At 37.2% G+C, this 12,213-nt stretch overlaps 1 protein-coding gene and 1 long non-coding RNA gene across 3 annotated transcripts in view; one reads left to right on the forward strand and one right to left on the reverse strand.

Annotated features, from left to right (window-relative positions):
* The window catches only part of PTPRD (protein tyrosine phosphatase receptor type D), a 2,089,263-nt gene that overhangs the window by 1,421,008 nt on the left and 656,042 nt on the right, over nucleotides 1-12,213 (forward strand). The window lies entirely within an intron of this gene.
* Nucleotides 1-12,213, reverse strand: part of LOC119232368 (uncharacterized) — a 43,865-nt gene that overhangs the window by 12,535 nt on the left and 19,117 nt on the right. Inside the window, exon 3 of one of the 2 annotated variants that reach the window (XR_008549644.1) lies at nucleotides 5,136-5,211. The exons of the other annotated variant lie outside the window; for it this stretch is intronic. This is a non-coding gene — a long non-coding RNA (uncharacterized LOC119232368). The remainder of the gene's footprint in view (nucleotides 1-5,135; nucleotides 5,212-12,213) is intronic. 2 annotated transcript variants of the gene reach the window in all.

Consider the following 12,213-nt stretch of genomic DNA (forward strand, 5'->3'; position numbering starts at 1 on the left):
CATAAAAAAGTATGAAGGCTATGTTAAGATAATTATATCTTTGTTCATACTTTTAAGCTTGGAGTTTATCCTTTCTTTAGCACATAACAAACAAAACTAGATTAGTTTACAGACTGTGAAGAACCCAGGCCACTGAGGAGCAGCAGGATAAACCGATCTCAGCAGCGTTTGGGAGTGTCATGATTGATGGACGCTTAATCATTTCTTTTATGCAGGTCAAATATTCACCACCCTAAAATGTCTGCATATCTCAAGCATTTTGCGGTTTTTCCAGTTTTCTGATCATCATTTTTATTTTCTTTAACATAAAATGTTTCCAGGACCCAACAGCTGGTGCTTGCTGGCTGAAGGAATGAACAGGAAGACAATGTGTTCACAGGATTATAGAACAGGCTGAGAGGGAGAATTTATGCAGAGTTTTATAAGCTTAGTCAGGCAGAAAATAGATTGGGGTGCACAGAGGAAATAATGTGTCATTCAAAGCTCAACTTACAGACATAGCTTCCTTAAGGTAGAAGCAGCTACCGGCTGCCCCAGCACCAGCAACTTCGCAAGTTACCTTGAAGGTGGGCAAAACAGCAGCAGCAGTCTGCTCAGAGGTCTTACTTTCCAATGGTTTTTATCGTTTGCCTGTCACAATCAATCAAATCACAACCCTCACTCCCTACCACCACCCCCATGCCCGAGACACTCAAAAAATAAAATTTGTTGTACTGACCAACACTGGAACAATATGATAACTGAGAAATGATAAAGAGAAGTAGCTTATTTTTAAGGAAGATGAGGAACACCCCACAATCAGTGTGACTGGCCCCTGAAGCCTCTTTTAAGAGCTCTGATTTCTAGCAAGCCCCCAGGCAGTCATAACTTCACCTTCTTTTAATGAGCTCCCATTTGTCTCTTGTGATTCATCTAAGTGCTCCATAGGTACCTAGGTTGTGCAATGTATCTCATGCCCCTAATAACAGACTTCTCTAGTTAGTTGGCTGGAAACAACTATCATGTTTCTTTAGCGTCATTTTTTTGAGTGGTTTTGCTTATTAGCTTCTGTCATCAAGAAACTTCGCTTAATTCATTGGTTTCTACTTTGTTAATTATTGTGATTCCTTTTCATTCGTACAACTGTTATCTTAGATACTTAGCAAATGTATAAATGGTGCTGTCTTGGTGCTTATTAATAAGCTATCATGGCAATATATTCAAAATAACTGTTTCACTCATATGTACATACTCAAAGATACGTACTATTCTTCTAAAAGGTGATTGGCTCTCAGTAAAACAGGACAAAAGCAGCAGAGATGAAGATGGGAAAAAAAAAATGTTTTAAGAAGCAATTAATGCATAGTCTCCCTCATGGAAAATGACGTAATTTCTAGTGTGGTCAGTTTGTAATGACTCAATAGCTCCTGATAAATTCCAAGTTACGATCTACTTTTCTAATGTGCAACATTTAACTGTGTCATTATTAGTAAGATAATCACTTTTTACACTTGGTCGTCTCCTGGAAGAGACAGATAAGCCTAAACTAGTTAGTGTTTAAAAAAATAAGCAAAGAACCAGAGGCACCAAAGGTTTGTGCACTACTGGCAGGCAGTGAGAAATCACTTATCACCCAGTTTACTGTGAAAGTGTCCTCAATGGCACTGGGCCAAGCTAATGTTTAGATTCTTGTGGAAGATTAACCTGGGCCATTTGCAGGGGTCAGTGACATCTGTCCTTGGCCACCATCTGTATATGTGTTCTTTTTCCAAACAAACAAAGCCCAGAGAAAAGATAAATTAATAAATCCTGTGGTGACTTGTTGGATATTTTCAGATGGTATTTACCCTTAGCAACAGTTTCCTGCCATTCCTTAGCAACTCCAGCCTAAATTTTATTTTCTACCTAAAACAGACTGAAAGCTCACGTTGTCATATTAAAAACACTTTTTTAACTTCATTGTTCTTTGCGCCCCTTTGAGGTACACAGTTATACCATGGACACATCAGACTTCCTAGGAAATATATTAGCTCTTACTTAAATTAAATAATGATTCTATGCTGAAAGTCTATCATTGAAGCTTTAGTCTTTCTCCTTGTTCATCTTCCTTTTAACTTCTCTGTAATTGAGAATGAGACCATTTTTCTTTCAAGGGTGGCACGTCATGTTCTGCCTGAGATATTTAGTAAAAATGAACTATTTCTTGGCATTATTACCTTTATAGAACTCAAGGAGAGAAACAGAAATCATGTGACTCTAGGGTCATCATGATAATGAAATCCAAGAAAACTATTGAACTCAGGATCGTTTACCAGTGGTGACAGTTAGCCGCTGGTGGATGCCATTGGCTAACAAATATGCTTTTGGAATTCTTTAATATGGATTGATATAAGTAACATCAAGTCTGAAAAATAACCCACAGTTAATATAGGGCAAGTTGTTCATCAAAACTTCTCAAAGGAGAGAAGTACTAAGTAAGCTTCCCAATAGCACAGGAAGCTGCCAGAGATTTCTGGTGCTGGGATGCTGATATGCTTGAGGTTTCTGTGTCTTAGTTGTGAACCACAGAAAACAGCTCTATTAAACAAAGGGACAATTTGTTGCAGTTACTGGGAAGTTATAGCATCACCAAAATTACTAGAGAACCAGGCTCAGAAATGTGCAGACATAAGTGAAGATGGTTAACAGTAAGAATCACCTTCAAATTCAAGCTATGACCCCAAACCTATTGCACTGGGGCCATTGCTAGCTGGAGTACTGGATGTCACTTGTCCATGCTTTGCTGCTGCTCATACCCTTGGACTGGATTGTACAGCTGCTATTGCCTCCGAGCTGAAAATTAGAATCACTAACTCCTGACTCAAAGCTGAATCAAGGCTGAGTATAGGTCATGTCCTGTGCCTTAGTTACAAGGGAAGCTGGTGAACTAAGTGTTTGGCATTTTCAACTCATTTGGCAAGTGGGTAGTAGGAAATGGCATATGCCTCCCACTAAGGTACATTATATTACCTAAAAAAGAAGGGAGGTAGAGATCCTGAGAAGGCCAAAAAGTGTTAAATACCAGGTACATTCTCTAGGGGCAAAGAAAGGCTTCAGTGACCTAAGACTATCATCTGGAGCCTACAGTTTTGACTACCCAGCTCACCCTTCCTCTTACGGTAACATTATCCTCATTTCCCCATGGGGCCTGCACCATTCATCCTCCTGACATGAGCCTGAAGTGAGCGTCAGTGTTACTAACCTGCTGTCTCTGCTACATGATTCCAGTTAGAGTCATCCGAGGTCCACCTCTCAACCAGTGGCCAATCATGGATCATTTGATCTTACTCTAACCCTTCCACATTTTCCCTTAGAATTTCCCTTCTTAAAAGTGATAGGAAGGAGTTCTTTTTTCCTCTTTAGTTATAAGGTGGTAAGATGGAGTCTGGAGTTAAATTTCAGATTTCAGACTCCCAGAGACAACCAGCCTGAGAGCAAAGATAAGCAATGTAAGAAGAAAAAATCCCTTTGGTGCTTGAGTGTCCAGGTTTACTTCTGTGTCACCAGAACCATGTCTCATTTGGTTATTTGAATCAATAAAATCTACCTTTTATGTTCAATCCAGTAGAAATTGGATTTCTGTCACATCAACTGCCTTCTAAGAAAACTATTGTCACTTTTCTACTAAGATTAAGGAGACCTAAGATAACTTCTTGCATTTTAGAGACTTCTTGTTGAAATATTTCTAATGGAAATATAAACTTATTTTTCCTTGAAAAGGTCAATACACTTGCAATTAACTCTTACAGTAGGAGTTTAACTTGGATGTAGGAGTGCTGGCTGTTCCTACTCTGCTAACAATAGGTCCTGTGGCCTTGATTTCATAATTTAACCTTTCTAAGGTTTATGTAATGCACTTCTATAATGGCTGAATAGATGGTCTCAGAGGTGCCTTTGAGTTTTAACTTTCTGTGACTAGAATTTTCCAAAGAACTTGTAGCTGTCTGTGTATTTATTAATTTGGTTTCATGACTCCTTGGGGTTTAGTGCTATCTCCATATTTAATAAAATAAAGGGAGAAACTAGCAAAAGCCATTCTTTATGGTTCTGAGTTTCATCTTGAATATTTCCATATATATTTTCATTTATAATCTATTTACTTAAAATCCTATCTTATATCAATATGATACTATGGCAAATACTTTTATGAAACACCCGCTGTCTCCATGGCAGTAATTTAAATGACATTGAGGTACCCTTTGGCATCTTAGAGTTTTCAATCTAGGTACATTAAACTGAAGTACACTCAGGTAGAACATTTGCAAATCAAAATTAGGGCACAAGCCTTTGTGTGAGAGGTTGGGTCCCACACTATTCCTAAAGGCTGCTCTCCTTTAGAACTGAAAAAATAATAACCAAAAGCTTTTCAGAGTTTCTGAACTCCTAAAGAATGGGTCTCAGCAAGCAACATTAACTGTAAGTTTACAGTCTATTTTATGTAGAAATTTCTTTTAGTTTGGCTTGAAGGGAACATTTAATTCTTTTCACTGTTTTATGTTCAACAGATATTATGACTGTGATTATACTAATGTTATAGATAACCTTCCATTCTGTTCAGTTTTTAGAAATTCTAAAATATGTTCTTGCTACAATAAATTCAAAGCACAACATTTAAATCACTTCAAGTACAAAACTAGTTTTGAAAAAAAAAATTCTCAGGAATTGTTACTTATGAACATCAGGCCTTGCTGGCATCAATTTCTTTAGGCAAGAGCATGGTTGAATATGTAAAGTAGCTGGATAAGATTCCATGCTCTAGTATAAATGTTCAGGATTTGTTTTAAAATTTTATACCTATAAAATCTCTAGGATTTTCTAACTTAATCTGTGTTTATTAAAGAACAACAGTACACCTTGATGGAAGGACGAGAACAAGACATATGGTGTTGCTTTCTTAAGCCTAGCTTCAGAAGACTCTGTCAGGCAGTATAAGTCATGTGAAAATACCATAGAGTGAAAGTATTCAAGTCTGAGCACCTGGTTTCAAATCCTGGCTTTGCTAACAAATTAATGTGGCCTTATCCTTCCAAGCCTCCAATTATACATCTGTGAAAATATACACTTCAGTTTCTTGTGTGGGCTTGTAAAGATTAAATGGCATTACATAGGAAGAACACCTGTGAGTCTGGCACAGAGTAGATGTTCAATAAATGTTAGTTTTCTTTCTTCTTTCCTGATTTTCAGCTTCCTCATCTGTAAAGTTTGAATTGAAAAATAGCCATGAGAAAGAAAAGATGCACCAAAAATTACAAAATTATCCACAGAAGATGGGCTGACCACCAAATAGACGCAGGTGGCTATAGCTTGGAGGTAGACAACAAGTCAGCCCACCAGCTTTGAGCTGAGCTCTGTAGACAACAGTTTACCCAGAGGGTCTACCATTACACATGAAAAGACAGATATTGCTATTACTATTCTTCAAGTTCTTTCTCTCCCAGTACAAAGTATGCAAAGGAAAAATCAAACATCAAATCAAAGATTGCTTGGTAAGCATGAAATCAAGGCAAGTTGGCTAAGTTATCAAGGGTCAGCAGCTATTTTCTATAAAGTGCCAGTTCGTAAATAGTTTTGGCTTTACAGGACCATAAAATTTCAGTCGCAACTGTGACCACTCAGTTCTGTTGTTTTTACCAGAAATTAGCCATTGACAACACGTTATAAATAGCTGAGTTCTGAAACATGTTACTTACAAGCAGGCTAGTAAGCTAGATTGGACCTTGCGAGTACAAGGAGAGAGTTACCAAGACAATCCTTTTAGGTGTCTCTGCACCAGATTCTGCAGGATTAGAAGTGCAGAGTAGACTTGATACCTGGGCCTGGAACTAATAAAGCCCATCCCTTATGTGAAGTAGGGTTTCATTCACTACTCATGTTTATTGTCAGCAGCTTTGCTAACTAACACTCCCTCTGGTGGATACATTCTCTCCATCTGTGTAAATAACTTCAAATCTGTTCCAAGGTAGTTCTTAGCTTAAGAGTTATTCGACCTATTTAATGTAGAGCTTTGAATAGCTCTATACTTATCTAGCTCATTGCCTAGAATTTGCATAGCTGTGCTTGGATTCTTTGCATTTATTTTATTGTTTAACTCAAAAAGCAGTCTTACCTGACTTTCTTATTTTCTACTTTATTATTTTGAGGAAGGTTGGCTCTTCTTCCGATCATCTTCCTGTACTGTTTATACTACATATGCGTTATGTAACAAAGCTTCCTAAAGTATATGGCACCCACTTTCTGAAAGGGAATTTTTTTTAAATACAAGTAATATATATATATGTACACACACACACACACACACATATATATATATATATATATATATATATTTAGTACACACAATGAGTCCTATTTAAAGACTTGTAATTGTTTTGTACATGTTCAGTTCTATTAACATTTAACGTTTTTATTTGCGAGTGCTCAAAAGTAGAGTGGAAGAGAATTTGCTGAAGAAATTAAAAAGAATATGACTGGGCATAAGGAAAATAGATGGACCAGCCAGCCAAGATCAGGCTCTTCCGTGGTCAGAATCCAGATGGTAGTCTCCACTGCGCCACAGGCTGTCGTGTATACACAGCTTTTTCACTTTCTGCCTGTCTTTCCACTGATACTCTTTTTCTGTTCTCTCATTCACCCTATCTCCTATGATTTTTTGGATATAATACGTGCTCTAGAGGATTTTATATCTAGAAAAGGACCAGGGAATAAGAATGAAAAAAAATAAAGGGGAAAGATAGATAGATGATGCATGGATAGCATTTTCTATAATTTCCCAACTTTTAACATATTTTATTAAATTTATTACTTTTAATATAATTTATTATTATTAATCATCTATCCAATTCTGTGAATTTACTCACATTTTATAAATGATGAAACTAAGACCCAGTAAAGATAGATGATCTTCCCAAAGTTACAAAGTTTAAACCAGACACAAAACCATACATGCCTGCCTCTAAAGTACGTCCTTGAGTTGTCAGCCAGCCATCAATACTGGCTTTCATTGTGCTCCTAGGAGTACAGAAATGAGATCTAAGTATTTGACCCTAGTAGGAAGCAGACTTGCTCCACTCTTCCTAGTTTATTAAATGCTAATTCTCCAGTGATCTTTGGATTTCCCGGTGGCCATTTTTGCTAGTCAGCTTCCGTCTATCACCTGCTAACTCTTTTAAAGAAGGTAAAGACAAACAATCATTTTTTTTAAAGATTTATTTATGCATACAAGAACTGGGTTACAGGTGAGAGGTGTGGGAAGTAAGAGGATTCACCAGAGACAGAGTGGGGAACACAGCAGACAGATCTACTGAAATACATTGCTGAGGGGAGCATGGGATGAGACCGGAGAAGTCTGCTGCACCATGTGGGTAGCTCCCTGGCCGGGTATCGAAATTGTGCTACAGTGGCTGCAGATAGCTTCATAGGTTACATCTTAACCCCTTGTGCTACCAGGAAGGCCCCAAACAGTATCATTTTAAGGGTATTTTTGTTTTATTCCCATAATTATGAAATAAAATTGTTGCCAGCTAAGGAAATCTCAGAGTTCAGTGGGCAGTTGGGAGAGCAGGGAAACCTCTCCAGAATTCTGAAGTTGTATCATACATGTATGAACTACCCCTGCCATCTACAATATTTATCAAACTTAGTGCTTCTGAAATACTCTTCCAAGGGAAGCTAATCTTAAGGGTTGAATCATTAAGATAAAGCAAACTAAAACACTACTATAAACATATTCACTTTTCAATTTTTCATCCTTTTTTTGTCCCTCCTCATTCTCTCTACGGGATGAAAACACACACACATATACATTTACAAGCTGAGGGCATTTTAGCAAATATATTTCATTTTCTCTGTACTTCAATTTCCTCATCTATAAAATGAAGTTGTGCTAAATAGCCTCCAAGATTCTTTCCAACTCTAACAGTCCAAATTTTTTTTTTTTATTCCTGAGATACACATTGTTAGGTTCTCTAGTTTGGACATGGCCTAGATTTAAAGTCAGATACAAGGCACAGGATGAATTACTTCCTGGTATTAATTGGTTTGTTAAAGGCCTTACCATTGTGTAGATGATATTTTATTTTTAACCCAGTACACAATCTTGCAGATTGCACTGTGGGAACATAAGTGCATTAGTGTTCAAATCAATTTAACTTTCATTTTCAAAGACAATTGGAAGCATCCCAGTTCTTTGAACTATGAGAAAATACCTAATGGCTGAAGTTGTTGTTGTAGACTGTGTTCTATGTTTTAATCTTGTCAAAACTTGGACAGACTCGACCAAGAGGCATGGATGGAATTTATCGACAGAGTTGGAGGTGTATTTGTAGGGGAGTAAGTAAGGGGAATGAAATGGGAATTAATAGGAGATGAGGAAGGGCAAATATTAAATAGAACTTTATTTTTTTTAAAGATTTATTTATTTATACAAGCACTGGGTACAGTCAGAAGCACGGAAGGGTGAGCGAATTCACCAGAGCTAGAGCAGGGAACAGAACAGGCAGACTGATGAAATATACACTGCTGAGGGGAGCAGCAGGCGTGGCAAGAGAGGTCTGTTGTGCCATGTGGGACCCTTGCCGGTGGCCAGGGATTGAACCGAAGCTGGAGAGGCTGTGGGCAGCTTCGCAGCCCAGCGCTCAACTGCTGTGCCACGAGGGGAGGCCCTTAAATAGAACTTTAATTCAGTATATTCTGTGCTAAGCCTAGGGATATAAAGAAAATGAGCCACTTTAGAATTTTCATCAAGTGTTTGTCTAAGCTATACTCCCTCCCTGAAAGAGTTCCCAGAACTCTCATACCCAGTTTCCCCTATTATTAACATCTAACATTTAATTATGTTGCAATTAATAAATTACTATGAATATATTATTAACTAAAATCTATACTTCATTCAGATGTCCCTAGTTTTTTACCTGATGTTCTTTTCTCTATTCCAGAATCCCATCCAGGATACCATATTAAATTTAGCAGTCATATCATCGTAGTGTCTTCTTTAGTATATGCTTAATTTTTTTAATAATTATTTTCCTTTATCTCAATATCTTCATTTATTTTGTATAAGCTATCTTAAGTTCTTTATTTTCCAGAACATTAATTATTTACTATAATGTTTATATAAGTTTCTCAATAGTCCCATTCTCCATACAAACTGCCAAGCAGTTATTAATTTCTGGAAATCTTGCAAATAATGAGAACTACTCTAGCCAGAGGCCGATGATAATTTATGGTTAGTGAATAAGGATTTTCTTTGGATGGCAGAAGGGAAATAATCTTTATTAGTGAGTCAGTCAGTTGAAACTCTTAAATATTACCCAGTTGAAGAATATCCTAATTAAGATTCACATGAGGTAGGCATATTTGTTGAATGTTTATAGATACACAAAGAAATAGTTAAGAAAATTAGCATTTAAGCTGTCATCATTAGTCTTCAAAAATCTCACCTCCCTCAGAAGAGTAAGGATGATTCACACTTTCTCAGTGCTTCCCATTCAATCTGTTCAACGGATTTATTAAACTAGGTACAAAATTGGGCTTGCATCTAGTTCGGATATAAGGGCCAGGAACTCCAGTGCTGTCTATTCTCAATTCAATAATAAAAGCCCTGGCAGCTTCTGAATGAAATATCCTAGACAGATGCAGATTATTGTCTAATATGGAGCACAGCACAGTCAGGTTGATGTGAATTCCTGCAGGCCATCCTTTATCTCCATAGGCATCAGATATCTTTTAGACTGACAAACAAGATAGTCTGCTTAGCAAGTTTTAGGGAAATATAATTAAAAAACAAAAAATTATTCTCCCAACTCAGAAATCATCTTCACAAAGTAGATAGAGAAAACACCGTTATAATTGAAATAAACATTGAGCCAGAATATGATATGCATACAGACAAGCCACTGAGATTACAGAGACGGAAAAAAATCTCACGAATTGATACAGCCAAACAGATACATCCCACGGCATATATGTTTTAGGAGTAGCAATGACTGCATTGCAAGTAAGAGGACTTAATAGTATCATTGGTTACACTTCACTGAAATACTACCTATCATTTGGCTGAGCATGCATGTTCATTTGAGTGTATCCAGGATGGGTGGAGGGAAAAAACAAAAACCTTATATCTTTATGAGAGGAAAGAGTTTTACAATTTGATGTTTACTTTGTGTCTTTGAAATGTATCTTTCAAAATACCAAAAAAGAAAAAAAATACTTATCATTTATAAATTTCTACAGTAAATATTCTAAGAAAAGAGACAGAAGAGAGCGTTATAAAAGTATAAGGAGATTACATGGTGATGAATAAAACTAGGTTTTTGGTGGTGATCACATTGTAATGTATAGAGATATCAAATTTCAATGTTGTGCACCATAAACTTATATTTTATGAGTCAGCGTTACCTCCATTAAAAAAATAGGTGAAAGGGAAAATTATCCTTATCTTCAACTAGAGGAATTAAACTTAATTTTCATTCGTGTTTGTCCTTACACAGGCCAACAATTTATTTTCTCATTTATGCTAAAGTGTTTGTTAAGCAACTGGTCATGCACCAGACTCTGTGCTAGGCACTAAGAATATTTATATGGGTAAGGTACAAATAAATCTACTCCCACACTCCAGGAGCTCATGATCCCATAAAAGTATGCACAAGCTCAGTTAAAAAAAAAAAAAAAAGACTGCTAAGAATAAGAGTAATCCCCCTCATTTGCAATGCAATTCACTTTTCAAGTCATGTTTTGTGCGTTTGATCTTCACAACAATCTTGGGGAATGGGTAAGGAAGGTATCTCAAATTCAAGTTAACAACTAGAAACTTAAAATTTAGAAAGGTTAATAACTTGTCCAGCATCAAACAGCTGGTGAGGAAGAGCTGGGACCCCTCTCCAGATCTTTCAGCTAATAGTTAGCTAAGGCATGAAATTGGAAAATCTTAAGTTGGAAACATACTCTATATATAGATTTTTAACAGAGCTATAGAGGTTCCAGGATTCACCTGAAGCCTACTATCGATCCCAGGAGCTGAGCTAGAATAAGTATAAGCTCTGTCAGTTCTGAACTGCACTGAGCAATACCCATTAAAGCATGCCTTTATGTGACTTGTAAATAAAATTCTGTTTGCTTGTTATTCCCTGTGGCTAAGAGGAATGTTTAAGCTTTTTCAAACTTATTTTTACGGAGCTTCCTGGAGGATTTTGTATACTACTTGCCCCAAATTGGGCCCCACGCTGCAGTTTTTATTCAGGTAAAACTAATGGAGTTTCCCCAGAGTGAGGGATGTGTAATCAATCCCATTGTTTGATTTCAATGGCTTATTACCGGGTGGGAGAATTGTCAGAGCACAGGCAATTTAGAAAATCAGGTACAATTGACTCTACTCAATTTGCATACTGCGGTCCCAACAGCAAAAAGTCATGGTGCTTCATGGCAGAGATAGTGCAGTCATTAAATGAGACCACCTGAAAACTAATTCCAAGAGAGAACAGGACACCTGTGTGTGTATGTGCACACATTTGTACACTCACACATGAGCTCATGCACACATTTATGTGTGTGCAAACAAGGATGCATTCCGAATTGTTGCCAATCAAAGAGAGAAACAATCTTCCAAATGGTCATCTCTATTGTTTTCCAAAAGATAGTCACAATCAGAACCATCCCTGACATACGCTTATGTTGACTGGCCTTGAATGTCATTTTTGGATTTACTGTGGTTTTATGTTCTTCTGAAAACGCTGGAAAGATATGTTTCTCTGAGAGGTTTGGAGTGTTTGGAAAGCTCCCTGAGATGAACAGTAGAAATTTGAGTTCTAATCTGAAAGCAGCTATTACTTTCTTTATGTCTTGGGCAAGCTGGCTAATTCTTAGACCCCAGTTACTTCTAAGGTATGAGGAGTTTGAATTGGATGTTTTCCAAGACCTTTTCCAGCAATAAAATATGTTTCTTATCCAATCACATCCTTATAAAAGGAATGCCTCAGTCTGAAAACTTGACTTGATGACTGCCAAATCGTGTGCCATGTCTATGGACTCTACCCAATGATCCAAATGAGAAATAAAGATCAAGTGAGAACAGAGGGAAAGAGGACAGCTGCCTGTCCTAGCAGGCAAATGGATCTCCATTAGGCAAGAGTAAGTCCATGCGCATACACTGCAGATGGTGGGTGATTAGCATCATCTTCACAGTGAAAGAGAATGCAGCCC

The sequence above is a fragment of the Talpa occidentalis genome, unplaced genomic scaffold, assembly GCF_014898055.3.
Source record: "Talpa occidentalis isolate TD23 unplaced genomic scaffold, MPIMG_talOcc4v2.1 talOcc4.7, whole genome shotgun sequence".
Lineage (NCBI taxonomy): Eukaryota > Metazoa > Chordata > Mammalia > Eulipotyphla > Talpidae > Talpa > Talpa occidentalis.